Genomic DNA, 12,670 nt, shown 5'->3' on the forward strand with positions numbered 1-12,670 from the left:
TCTTTTAGGACAGAGTGTCACTCTGTAGCCCAAGCTGACCTTGAAGTTGAGATGCTTTCATCTCCTGAGTTGCTGGGATGCTGGGATTATGGGCCAGCACCACCAGACTCTGCAGAGAGAGAGAGAGAGAGAGAGAGAGAGAGAGAGAGAGAGAGAGTGTGTGTGTGTGTTGAGACAGGGCCTGTAATTCTGCCTGTCCTGGAATTACCAGGCTGACCTGGAATTCACAGAGATCTGCCTGCCTCTGCCTCCTGAGTGCTGAGATTAATGGTGTGCACCACCATGCCCAGCCCTTTAGACCTGGCATTGTGGTGATGATCTAACAAATAAAGCTGGCCTGAAGATCAGAATGCAGAGCTAGCCACACTAGTTAGCCATGGAAGCCAGGCAGTGGTGGCACACACCTTTAATCCCAACACTCAGGAGACAGAGGCAGATGGATCTCTGCTAGTTCCAGGCCATCCTAGGCTACACGAAACTGATCTAGTCTAAAACAGAAACAGAGCTCACACAAAGGTGATCCCAGCACTTGGGGTGACATGCCTTTAAGCACAGTACTAAGGAGGTAGAGACAGGAAGGGATACGGCTGGACAGAGAGAGAAATACAAGGTGGGAGGAGACAGGAGCTCATGGCAGTGAGCAGCAGATTCTGAAGCAGTCTGAGCACTCAGTCTGAGGAGCAGTGCAGTGTGAGGATCCAGTGTGAGGATGCAGTGTGAGAATGTAGTCTGAGGAGCAGTGCAGTGTGAGGATGTAGTCTGAGGATGCAGTGAGGATGCAGTGAGAGGATGCAGTGTGAGGATGCAGTGAGGATGCAGTGTGAGGATGCAGTGTGAGGATGCAGTGAGGATGCAGTGAGGATGCAGTGTGAGGATGCAGTGTGAGGATGCAGTGAGGATGCAGTGTGAGGATGCAGTGAGGATGCAGTGTGAGGATGCAGTGTGAGGATGCAGTCTGAGGATGCAGTGTGAGGATGCAGTGTGAGGATGCAGTGAGGATGCAGTGTGAGGATGCAGTGAGGATGCAGTGTGAGGATGCAGTGTGAGGATGCAGTGAGGATGCAGTGTGAGGATGCAGTGTGAGGATGCAGTGAGGATGCAGTGAGGATGCAGTGTGAGGATGCAGTGTGAGGATGCAGTGAGGATGCAGTGTGAGGATGCAGTGTGAGGATGCAGTGAGGATGCAGTGTGAGGATGCAGTGTGAGGATGCAGTGTGAGGATGCAGTGTGAGGATGCAGTGTGAGGATGCAGTGTGAGGATGCAGTGAGGATGCAGTGAGGATGCAGTGTGGGGATGCAGTGTGGGGATGCAGTGTGAGGATGCAGTGAGGATGCAGTGTGAGGATGCAGTGTGAGGATGCAGTGAGGATGCAGTGTGAGGATGCAGTGTGAGGATGCAGTGTGAGGATGCAGTGTGAGGATGCAGTGTGAGGATGCAGTGAGGATGCAGTGAGGAAGCAGTGTGGGGATGCAGTGTGAGGATGCAGTGTGAGGATGCAGTGTGAGGATGCAGTGTGAGGATGCAGTGTGAGGATGCAGTGAGGATGCAGTGTGAGGATGCAGTGAGGATGCAGTGAGGATGCAGTGAGGAAGCAGTGTGGGGATGCAGTGTGAGGATGCAGTGTGAGGATGCAGTGTGAGGATGCAGTGTGAGGATGCAGTGTGAGGATGCAGTGTGAGGATGCAGTGTGAGGATGCAGTGAGGATGCAGTGAGGAAGCAGTGTGAGGATGCAGTGTGAGGATGCAGTGTGAGGATGCAGTGAGGATGCAGTGTGAGGATGCAGTGTGAGGATGCAGTGAGGATGCAGTGTGAGGTACAGGTAAGCGCTAGTGGCTGGCTACTTTGCTTTTCTGATCTTTCAGCCCCCCCCCAATGTCTGACTCTGGGTTTATATTAATAAGACCTATTAGAACTTGTACTACACAGCATTCTTAGCATTTAGCTATAGTGTGTTGTAGAGAGGTTCTTTCCTGGTTGTGTCTATCTGTGGTTCTAAAAGCATCTTCTGCTTGAATGTCCACACCTTTTCCTAGATTGGGGCAATTTTCTGCTATAATTTCAGCTAACAGAATTTTTATTTTTGAGACAGGATCTCATGTGGCCTCTTCTGTTGTTATTTGAGTCTTCTTAGGGGACAGGCTTTCTCTTGAGGATTCAGTCCTAAAAATGAACCAGAGAGGAGAAAAGAAACTGATGCAATGGCAACACCAGCCAACAAAAATGGGAATAGAAACCCAACTAAACCCCCCAAAGCCATCTCCCATGTATCACCAATGACGGGGGGGGGGGCGGGGGGGTCAGAAGTAATGTAGAGTGAGCGCTGACATTAAAGTGTAACCAAGAAAAGAGCAATCAAGGAATATAACAAAGGAAGGGGCAAGGCTGCACTGGTTCCCATGACCAAGACTACCTAGAGGAGAAAGAGCTTATTTGGCCCAGTGTTCCAGAGAAATGGAACCCATGAAAGTAGAGAAAGCTGGCAAGAAGCAGAGAGAGTGTGGCGGCAAGAGCAGGAGGCTAGCGGATCACGGTTTCCTCCACACAAAGGAAGCAGAGAAAACTAGAACTGGTGCCAGGCCATAAAACTTCAACCCACCCGGCAGTGACACACTTCCTGCAGCAGCCACCCCCAAACAGCGCCACCAGCTGGAGAGCGAGTGTTCAAACAAACACATGAGCCTATGGGGCTGGGGGATTTATCGCTCATTTAAACCATCTCAGGGTTTAAGTAATGAAAAATCCTGTGGGGGGGGGGCGGGGGGAGGGGCGGAGAAATGGATTTTAGGGAAAGTGAAAGAAAACATAAACATCTGATTATTCAATAAAAATATATAAATAAAACCAGGTGAATGGAAAACATGTAAGAGCTCTTAAATATTAAAGTAAGCCAGGTCTGGTGGCATGTTTGGACCTGCAATCCAGCAGTCTGGAGGTAGAGGCAGAAGGGCCAGGAGCTAAGGGCAACCTGGGCTACACAAGACCCGTCAAAAGAAAAGAAATAAGTAGTAAAACCAAACCTAGAAATAGTGTGGGGGGGGCAAGAAATTTTTGTTTTTCTTTTCAGTGATGAAGCGTTGGATCGTGCAGAGTCCTCTAGTATGGTATCTGGCCAATGGAAGGTGTCAGTTGAGGTTAGAGTCTGTCTGTCTCAGTATCCGCTGGGCTTGCTTGATCAGCGAGGGGTCAGCTTCCCATCGGGACCGCCACTCTTTTCAGAAGCCCCCTTCTTGTGTGCCAGGAGCCATTGATGGCTCACTGAGGTTGTGGGTTCTTCTTCGTTTTTGTAAAGAATTTAGTTTATCTCAGCAGCATACACTAAAGCATAATTGCGTTCTTTATTAGCTTGCCATCAATTTCACACATGCACTAGAGCAGCCCTCTCCCATCTTCCCAGTACCCCCTATCTACGACCCACCTTTCTCCACAGGCCTCGCACATTCATTCTTTTTTACTCAATGAGCTTAAGCAGAGCCATTGCATGACCACAGGGTTGGAGCTCTCTGTTGGAGCCTGATGGGCTCAGCAGTGAATACATAGCAAACACAATGATCTCCCCTCCCCGAATCTATCAATAGCCAGTAACTCAGCAGTAAGGGACAGAACTGATGGGAGATGTCATTCTGCAAATATGTTTCTCTTACTGGTTAATGAATGAAGCACTGGTGGCCAATAGGAAAGCAAGATAGGTGGGACTAGGAGATAAGGAGGATTCGGGAAGGAGTAGTGAGGAGATTCAAGATGTAAGACCAACAGGGTAGAACTCCGGGCCCTCTTTCTGGAAAGATAAGACCACATGGAAATACTTAGATTGGTAGAAATGGGTTAATATTCAAGCCAGAGCTAGCCGATAAGAAACTCTAGTAACAGGCTAACAGCGTTATATCTATACAGCCCCTCTATTATTTGGGGCTGGCGCAGCTCTGGGACCATAATGTAGTCTAGGGCTCTAGGTTCATAACATAGAGCCACAATAAATAAAGAATGTGCAAAGTTCTAGGCTTTTTTTTTTTTTTTTTTTTTTTTTAACAATAAGAACCTTAGGGCCAACAAGATAGTTCAGTAGCACTGCGGTCAAATCTGATGACCTGAGTTCAATCTACATGCCAGAAGAGGTCCAGTTCCTGCAAGTGGTCCTCCAACTCCCACACCTACATCGTAATGCATGTGTCTATACACACACTAAATATACATAAATAGGGGACAAAGGAAAGCAGCGACTCTTCCCTGAGCAGTTGGCACATCAGCTGAGCTAGCAGAGAGACGAAGGGCATTCCAGCAAAAGAATAGCCCTCCCAGATTCTGACACCTCCAATTCTAAAGCCACACCCCTGTTGGTCACCAAAAGCAGAGGACGAGGAAGAAGGCTGAATCTGGCACTTGTCTCTCAATGGAATGGAAAGGCCACAAAGACTAACGGAGCCATGAGCACATCGGCACAGCTGTCCCTTGGCAGCTGGAAGGAGAACACGTAGCTTCTTTCCATGCATGTCAAGGGGTCCACCATCAGTAACACACATCCTCTACTCATACCCTGATATTGTCCCCATTCTCAGCTACTGCTGTGGCCGTAGTTGGTCCTAATTGCATGCCTCCTTCCTACTAAGACTCACACTTCTGAGAGGGTGGGAAGAACTAAGTGAGCAGACATTCTAGTTCTTTCCTCTTGCCAAGCACAGCAGGGAGTGTAATGGGATCACATATGTTCACATAGACATTTTGTCACACACATTTTCAAAGGTTTTATCTGCACTTTCCTCTTGAGCCTTGAAAAATATAAATAGATGAGTATCCCTGACTCAAAGGATACTTCAAGGCCTATGCTTTTAATCCTTCTCTGAATTTAACATGGAAATGGAGAAAATGCAAAGTTAAAAAAACAACACTTTTCCTTAGCTGGGTGACATTTTACTCTTTTGGCTTTTTAGTCTTTTGGTGGGGCCCACCACCCAGCTCCAAAATAAATCACTCATGGAGGCTTATTCTTAGTTATGAACGCCCAGCCTTAGCTTGGCTTGTTTCTTGCCAGATTTTCTTAAATTATCCCATCCATCTTTGGCCTTGGGGCTTTTATCTTTCTCTGTTCCTGTATACCTTTTCTTTCCTCCTTCCTCCATGGCTGGCTGCATGGCTGGGTGGCTGAGTGGCTGGCCCCTGAAGCCCTCCTCCTTCATCTCTCATTCCCAGATCCTCTGTCCCCCAGATTTCTTCTCATTTGTCCTCTCTTGCCTGCCAGCCCCACATAATTCTCTTTCCTGCCTCAATGTTGGACAGTCAGCTCTTTATGAGACCATCAGGTGTTTTAGACAGGCACAGTAACACAGCTTCACAGAGTTAAACAAATGCAACATAAATAAAAGTAACACACCTTAAAATAATATTCCCCAACACTTCCCAATTTGGCTTTGCTCATTTTGTAAGATGCCCATCTTAGCTGCCTTTTACCCACATTCATCCTGCTTTATGCGGTAGACTGTTAATGAAATGCCTTGGACAAGAAAACCACAGGAACTCAAACAGGGCAGGGACCTCGAGGCAAAGTTGATACAGAGGCCATGGAGGGTGCTGCTTACTGGCTTGCTCCCCATGGCTTGCTCATCCTGCCAAGGGATGTCACCACCCACAAATAGGCTGGAATCTCCCCATTAATCAGCAATTAAGAAAATGCCTTACTGGCTTGCCTACAGGCTGATCTCATGGAAGCATTTTCTTAATTGAGGCTCCCTCCTCTGAGATGACTTCAGTTTGTGTCAAGTTGACTTAAAACTGTCCAACACAAGTGTCATGCCGTCTTTGTCACTTCAACTCTTTTATATAATTTAGGGTCAAACACTGCAATGCCTCCAATAGTGCTATTTCTGCTAAGGATTGCTTTGACCGTGTATGGTCTTTCATGTTTCCATATGAATTTCTGGATTTCTTTTTCTAGCTTTGTGAATGATGTCATTGGAATTTTGATGAGAGTTTCATTAACTCTGCAGATGACTTTTGGTAATATATCCACTTGCAAAATATTAATTCTGCCAATCTTTAGAAAGTCTGCCATCTGGTATCTTCTTTAATTTCTTTTTTTCAGTGACAATAAAACTCATGTTGGCATTTGGGTCCTATTGTGAAGTATTATGAAGTACTTTGGAAGATGATTAGGATTAAGTAAGGTCCTTGGTGTGGGGGTTCCATGATTGAATAGGGTGTTGTAAGAATTTCTTCCCTCAGAGAAGACGTGAATACCACTTGTTGAATGGGCTTTCTTTCCAAGGTATGTTTCTGCCTCTGTTGTCAGATATTAAGTGTCCATAGCGTTTTTTGTTTTATTGCTGTTATTTATTCTGTTCCATTGGTCTACCTATTTTTATGGCAGTTCTAGGCTGTCTTTACGGTGAGACCTCTGCAGTGTGATTTGAGGTTGGATATTATAATATCTCCAGCAGTTTGTTTTGGCTGTTTGTGATCTTTTGACTTTACATATATACATATATACATATATACATATATACATATATACATATATACATATATACATATATACATATATACATATGTATATATATATTCTAAGCCTGTGAAATACACCATTGGAATTTTGATAGCTACTGCATTAGATCTATAAATTAATTTTAGTACTCATTTTCACAGCATTAGTTCTGCCAATCCAAGATTGTGGGAAAAGTCTTCCTGTCACCTACTATCTTCTGTGGCTTCCTTCTTCGATGTGTTGATGTTTTCATTGTCAATATCTTTCTCTTTGGTTAGATGTAGCCTAAATACTTAACATTTTTGGAGTTATTCTGAACAGGATATTGTTCTTAATTTCTTTCTTCCTTTCTTTCTTTTCCTTTTCCTTCTGTTTTTGTTTGTTTGTTTGTTTGTTTTTTGAGACAGGGTTTCTCTGTGTTGCTTTGGAGCCTGTCCTGGCACTCACTCTGTAGACCAGGCTGGCCTCGAATTCATAGAGATCCGCCTGCCTCTGCCTCCTGAGTGCTGGGACTAAAGGTGTGTGCCACCAACATCCTGCCTGTTCCTAATTTCTTTCTCAGAGAGTACATAGTGACAATCTTAAAAATAGCCAGAGAGAAAAGATGGTTGCATACATAGGACAACAATCAGAAGGAAAAACAACCTGGAAACCGAAAGAAAGGAAAGGGCGCCATCAAAGTGCTGTGGGAACCGGAGAATGGCTAATTCACGGCCACACCCTGCCAAATGGCCACCTGTGGGACTGCAGTGCCAAACACTGAGACTGCCGATGTGAGTAACCCTGGCCAGTTTCTCCCCGTGTTATCTCTAAGTGTGATGTAAACACATACAACTAGCAGAGCAATCTGTGGAGATCGAGCGCGGCTCTGGCCTTGGAGTGCACCTTCTTCTTCAAGAAGAAACAGGTATATTCCTGCTTGGAGGAAGCTACTTTTTTCTAGACCACAGTAAGCTCAGGAATGCCTCTGCCCCTGTTGTCATGAGGGTTGTGTCTCCGTTACCAAGAGACCAATACATTGCTCTCTGTGAAATCCTAGACCTGTCTGCTTGTCTTAACACCCTGGGCTGGTTCTGACACTGTCATTGAGTCATTCTGGAAAACTCTCTCCAAATGAATGATGATGAAAATGAAGATATATTCAAGAGAGAAAACCTAACAACATACCAAAAGAGCCCCACAAACCACAGATCAACACTAAATGAAATCCCAAAGCACATTCTTCAAAGATAGTAACAATGATGCAGCCACCCGAGGCCGTGTGGATGGCCATGTGGGGGTCCGGGGTCCCACGGCAGCCTGGGGCTGAGTCGATGTTAGTGGGCATGGCAGCTGCTAGATGCCACGCTGGTGAGTAGCCCGTACTGCCACCTGAAGACACACTGGGGTCTGTAGTCCTACTGTAACCTGAGGCCGTGTTGTTGTCTGTGGCCTGTCTTACTACCTAAGGTCAGGCGGACATCCATGGTCTGTGCTGCAGCCTGAAGCCATGTCAATGTCCCGTGGCTGAGCTGCCACCAAGGGCCATCACAATGCTTCAGCAGAGGGCCATATTGATGCCTGTGGTCTGTACTACCCCTGGGGACCATGATGACATCCACAGCACGCGCTGATACTGGAGGCCATGTGTATGTTTGTGGTCTGCTGTCTCCAGAAACCATGTAGAAACCCATGATCCATACTTCCGCTGGCTGTGAATGGCAAAAAAATGTTACTTTTGCAGTGGTGTCAATGACTGCAGATTCATAGTTGAGAAAGAGAGTCATAGACGGCTTCTAAGACAGCCCCCCCCCAAATGTTAACAGTCTAGACAGGAAGTCATCAAAGAGAACTCTTACAACTTGTGATAAGGATGCTGAAATGTAGCTCTCCACATTTGATGGGTTCTGTCGAGGGTGCAGGTGGGAAAGGACTTGGTTTTCTTTAAGAGGCTGGCCATTGGGGGTTTGACCATGCTCCAGCGAGTAAATGGGCAACACCATTATCACAGATGGAAAAGCTAAGAGCTTTCTTCTGATACTTGATGGATCAGGAAGACACATATTTGATAAAGGATATGATACCTACTGATCTGTCTTATCCTGTACACAGCAGATAGGAAGTTGTCCCACATGAAACACAAGTTAACCATGTACACATCACATTAGATGGCTACATTTCAACAGACCTAGAAATCAGCAACACAGGACAGTGGTGCACGCCTAATCTGAAGATTACCCTTCATTACAGAATGATGTAGAGACCAGCCTCAATTAAAAAACAAAAATAAGTCAAAAAAGAGCAATCAATGAAGAGCCAGACATTGTGGCTCATTCCTGCCATGCCATCCCAGCACTTGGGAGGCTGAGGCAGGAGGATCCTGACCTGAAGAGAGACTGTTTAAACAAAACAAACACCCTTCCCCTACCCAAAGAAACCAGTGATTACAAATCGAAAACAATGGAAATGAAAGAACCTGTTTCCAAACTACTGCAGCTCCACACTTGCCCACAGGGGTGGGTGCCCCAGCCCCTGGTAGGAGCTGAAACTGGATGGGACAAACACTACATGTGCTGCTTTATAACCTATACACTCACCTTCCTTTGTCTGTGGCTTCACCTTCTACACAGTGACAACGGCAATCTGAAAACACAAAATGGAATATTCTAGAAATAAACCGTTCATTGTTCAGATGCAGCGATGAGGTCTTGTACCACCCTGCCTAGGACAGGAGTTGTCCTTTTGTCCGGTGTGTCCGCACTGCAGCTTGTCCTATCAGTTCCCAGTCACACTTGCCTATGGAGCAATGGCCCTCGGGGTAGGGCATGGATTGGGGCTGCCCTAAGCTTAGCTTCAGAGGACTCTGCAGCTGTCAACAGTTAATGCGAAGCCTCCTAACTGGGACAAGTAGCGAGGACGAGTGCCCATTGAGAGACTGTGTGGAGGCACACAGGTGATACCCTAAATGGAACATGTGTAACAACCCCGCTAGCAAGGCTCAAGAACATGCTAGAAGTTGTACAGATAGAAGGAAGAATCGGAGGGTGGAGCAGAGCGCCGTGAAAGGCCGTCGTGCGGACCTGACAGGACCACTGTACCCACGAACTCACTGTAGCTGATGACCTGCGCAGAATCTCGTCCCCAAGATCAGTCACTGTTCTATCAGCCAGCACTAATGAGGCCCAATGGGTTGTTTACAAAAGTGGGGGTGTAAAATGGGGACGGGGCTGTGTTGGAGGTGACTAGAGGGGAGTAGGAGGAGGAGATTTGGGGTGCATATGAGCTGGGTGTATTGCTTACATATGTGGGGTTGCCAGAGAACAAGTAAAAGATATTCTCATAAAAGGTCTCCTACAAATGTGAAAACAAGACATCAAGAAAGAATGTGAACATAATTTATAGTCAGTCATTTTATTATTTACTATCAATCACTTGCTGCACCTAATTTGTAAACTGGTATTTATCATAAGTATGTATGGGAAGAAAATCAGTGATCCTTGGATTTGGTAGACTGTTTAGGAAGGATGAGGAGGTGTGGCCTTGTTGGAGGAGGTGTTTCACTGGGGGTGGGTTTCAAAAGCCCACACTGGGTCCAGTCTTGCTCCCTGCCTGCCTGCCCGCCCGCCTCCCTCCCTCCCTGCCCGCCCTGCCCGCCCGCCTGCCCGCCTCCATGCTCTCTGCCCTGACTGGGTAACACTGTAAGCAAGCCCTCAATTCACTGTTTTCTTCTATATGTTGCCTTCGTCGTGGCGTCCCTTCACCGCAATGGAGCAGTAACTCAGACACGTACCATAGTACATGTTGGGGGCAGGACATAGTCAGAAGTCAGTTTTTATTCTCACCCTTATCTGGGGCAGGGTCTCTTTGTTTTTGCTGCTGCATAATGTATCTAGTCTGCTGGCCCATGAGCTTCTATAGGAATGTTGGGGTCCCAGATGTATGCTACTGCAGTTGGCTTTTTGTGTGGGTTCTCTGAATCCAAACCCAGGTTGTCATGCTTACCATGCTTTTACACACCAAGTCATTCCCCTGGCCCTGTATTTCCTTTTGATGTCTGGAGGCGGCTCAATAAAAAGGCAGGGAGAATAGTGTGTATCTGTTCCATGCTTTCTGTGTCCAATCCCTCTTGTCAGCTGATGAATGTACAGTACAAAGCATCAAAAACCATTTACTTGTAATTCTTCCTCTAGGAATATTATTTCAGGAAACACTAGTGTTGCATTCAGACTGTGGAATCATTCTCAGATAAACAATGTAATTTATACTTAATATGACCTCCTCTGCTAGAAAACTACAAGCTATGTGAACAGACACCAAGTGTCTGGATGTGTTGATGTGCTCCAACTCCACTTAGGAAAGGGGTGCAAGTCAGCAGTGCCTGTGGGCTTTTCAGTCCTTAGAAACCATAGTGTCCCCTCTCTGGTTTCTGTGCTGCTCCATCTGGTGCACATTGTGCTACGAATTGCCTTTTGTTTTGGCATATTACCCTCCGTTCTCTGCAAACAGAGCAGAGACTCTAAACCTGCTCTCAGGCAGCGAACAGCAGGAAGCTGCTTGCTTGTAGTGAGATGCCAATCCTGTGGCTCCACCCCTTTTTGGAGTCGTTCGGGCTGAAGAATGAATTTGATGCTGAAAGCATAGGGATGCTCATGGGGCTTTCTTGAAACAAAGAGTCTGGTGAAATAGGTGCTGTTTTGATAAGAGAGTAGATTATATCTGGCCTGGACTTTTCAAAAGATGAACTCTGACTCACCTTTCTTCCCAAAGACAGTGGCGTGGGGAAGTACCCGAGGTGCTCACCCTCAGCACCGAGGCTGCGGCGCTGCCGGCTAACCCATGCTTCTCCGTGAGTCCTGGCAGGTGGAATGGTTACAGATTTTGTACAGTGTCGTGTCTTGTCAAGTGATGGGTGTGCTAGATATAACAAGGCCATCGGTATTGTAAATTAAGGCAGAAGATCGGGCTGAGTCGCTGTCACACATGATTATAACACTCAGGTTCTATGGTGTTAAATTGGCAAACATCCTTTTTTACTCCTCATCAAACAATACCAGGTGGGTTCAAAATAAAGCAATATCCATCGAGATGGGTCAAGGGCGCCATATTCAGCACTAAGAAATGATTTGAATGGCAGTTTAAAAAGCCCAGGATATTGCTTGCTTGGTATTTGAGAGGTTACTCCTACGCAAGTATCTGGCAACAAAGGCAGGAATCGGCTTGCTGGGCTTTGTTTCAGAACCCGACTGTTTGGCCACTTGGCTCAGGAATTAAGTGAAAACAAACCATGGCATGAGGAAGACAAATATGAGCTCCTGAAAATACCAGTGTTCCGACTGCCGCCCATGTAGAAATGTCACCAGTCAACAAAGAAAAGGCTTTCTGAAAAATATGCCCCCAAATGAAAGAGCTCACAATAGCAAGGATGCAGATATGCTACAGACACTGTCTATGAAATTTATGGATTTTATGTCATCTGGCTTATAGCCAAACTGGAGAGTGCAGGGCATTAGTGGTGTGTGTGTGTGTGTGTTTGTGTGTGTGTGTGTGTGCAGCAGAGGTCGCTGGACAAACGTAGGTGTAATTTGTACATCCCATTTTTTAATTTTTTCTCTTCTGAGCCAGGGTCCCTCCCTGGCTTGGAACTCCACAAGCAGGCTAGACTGGCTGGCCTGTCAGTTCCAGGGATCTACTTGTCTGTCTCTGCAAGAACAAGTGCAAAACTCCTCATCCAGCGTGTTTTACATGGATTCTGGATACAAGCAAAGGTCCTTGTGCTTGCAAAGCACACACATTACTGACTGCGCTAGCCATGAGTGAGTGTGTGTGTGTGTGTGTGTGTGTGAGAGAGAGAGAGAGAGAGAGAGAGAGAGAGAGAGAGAGAGAGACCTGCATGCAGGTGCCTGAAGAGCCCAGAGGAATCAGATCCCTTGGAACTGGAATTATAGGGGACTGTGGATCATCTATTAAGTCAGAATTTTGTCTATTCCAATGCTACAGAGGAACATAAAACAAAATGCTCCCCACTCCAGATGGCATCCAGGGCCTGGGGCATGCTAGGCAAGCATTCGATCACCGAGTTACACACCTAGCCTGAAGTGATCTGGTATATATGAAATGCAAACTTTTGATGAGAAGAAACTAAAGCACTTAAAGTGATTGCCAGGGCCAACACATAATTACTGACAACAGAGAACAGGAAAAGAAGGAATAAAACACA

The sequence above is a fragment of the Phodopus roborovskii genome, unplaced genomic scaffold, assembly GCF_943737965.1.
Source record: "Phodopus roborovskii unplaced genomic scaffold, PHOROB, whole genome shotgun sequence".
Taxonomy (NCBI): domain Eukaryota; kingdom Metazoa; phylum Chordata; class Mammalia; order Rodentia; family Cricetidae; genus Phodopus; species Phodopus roborovskii.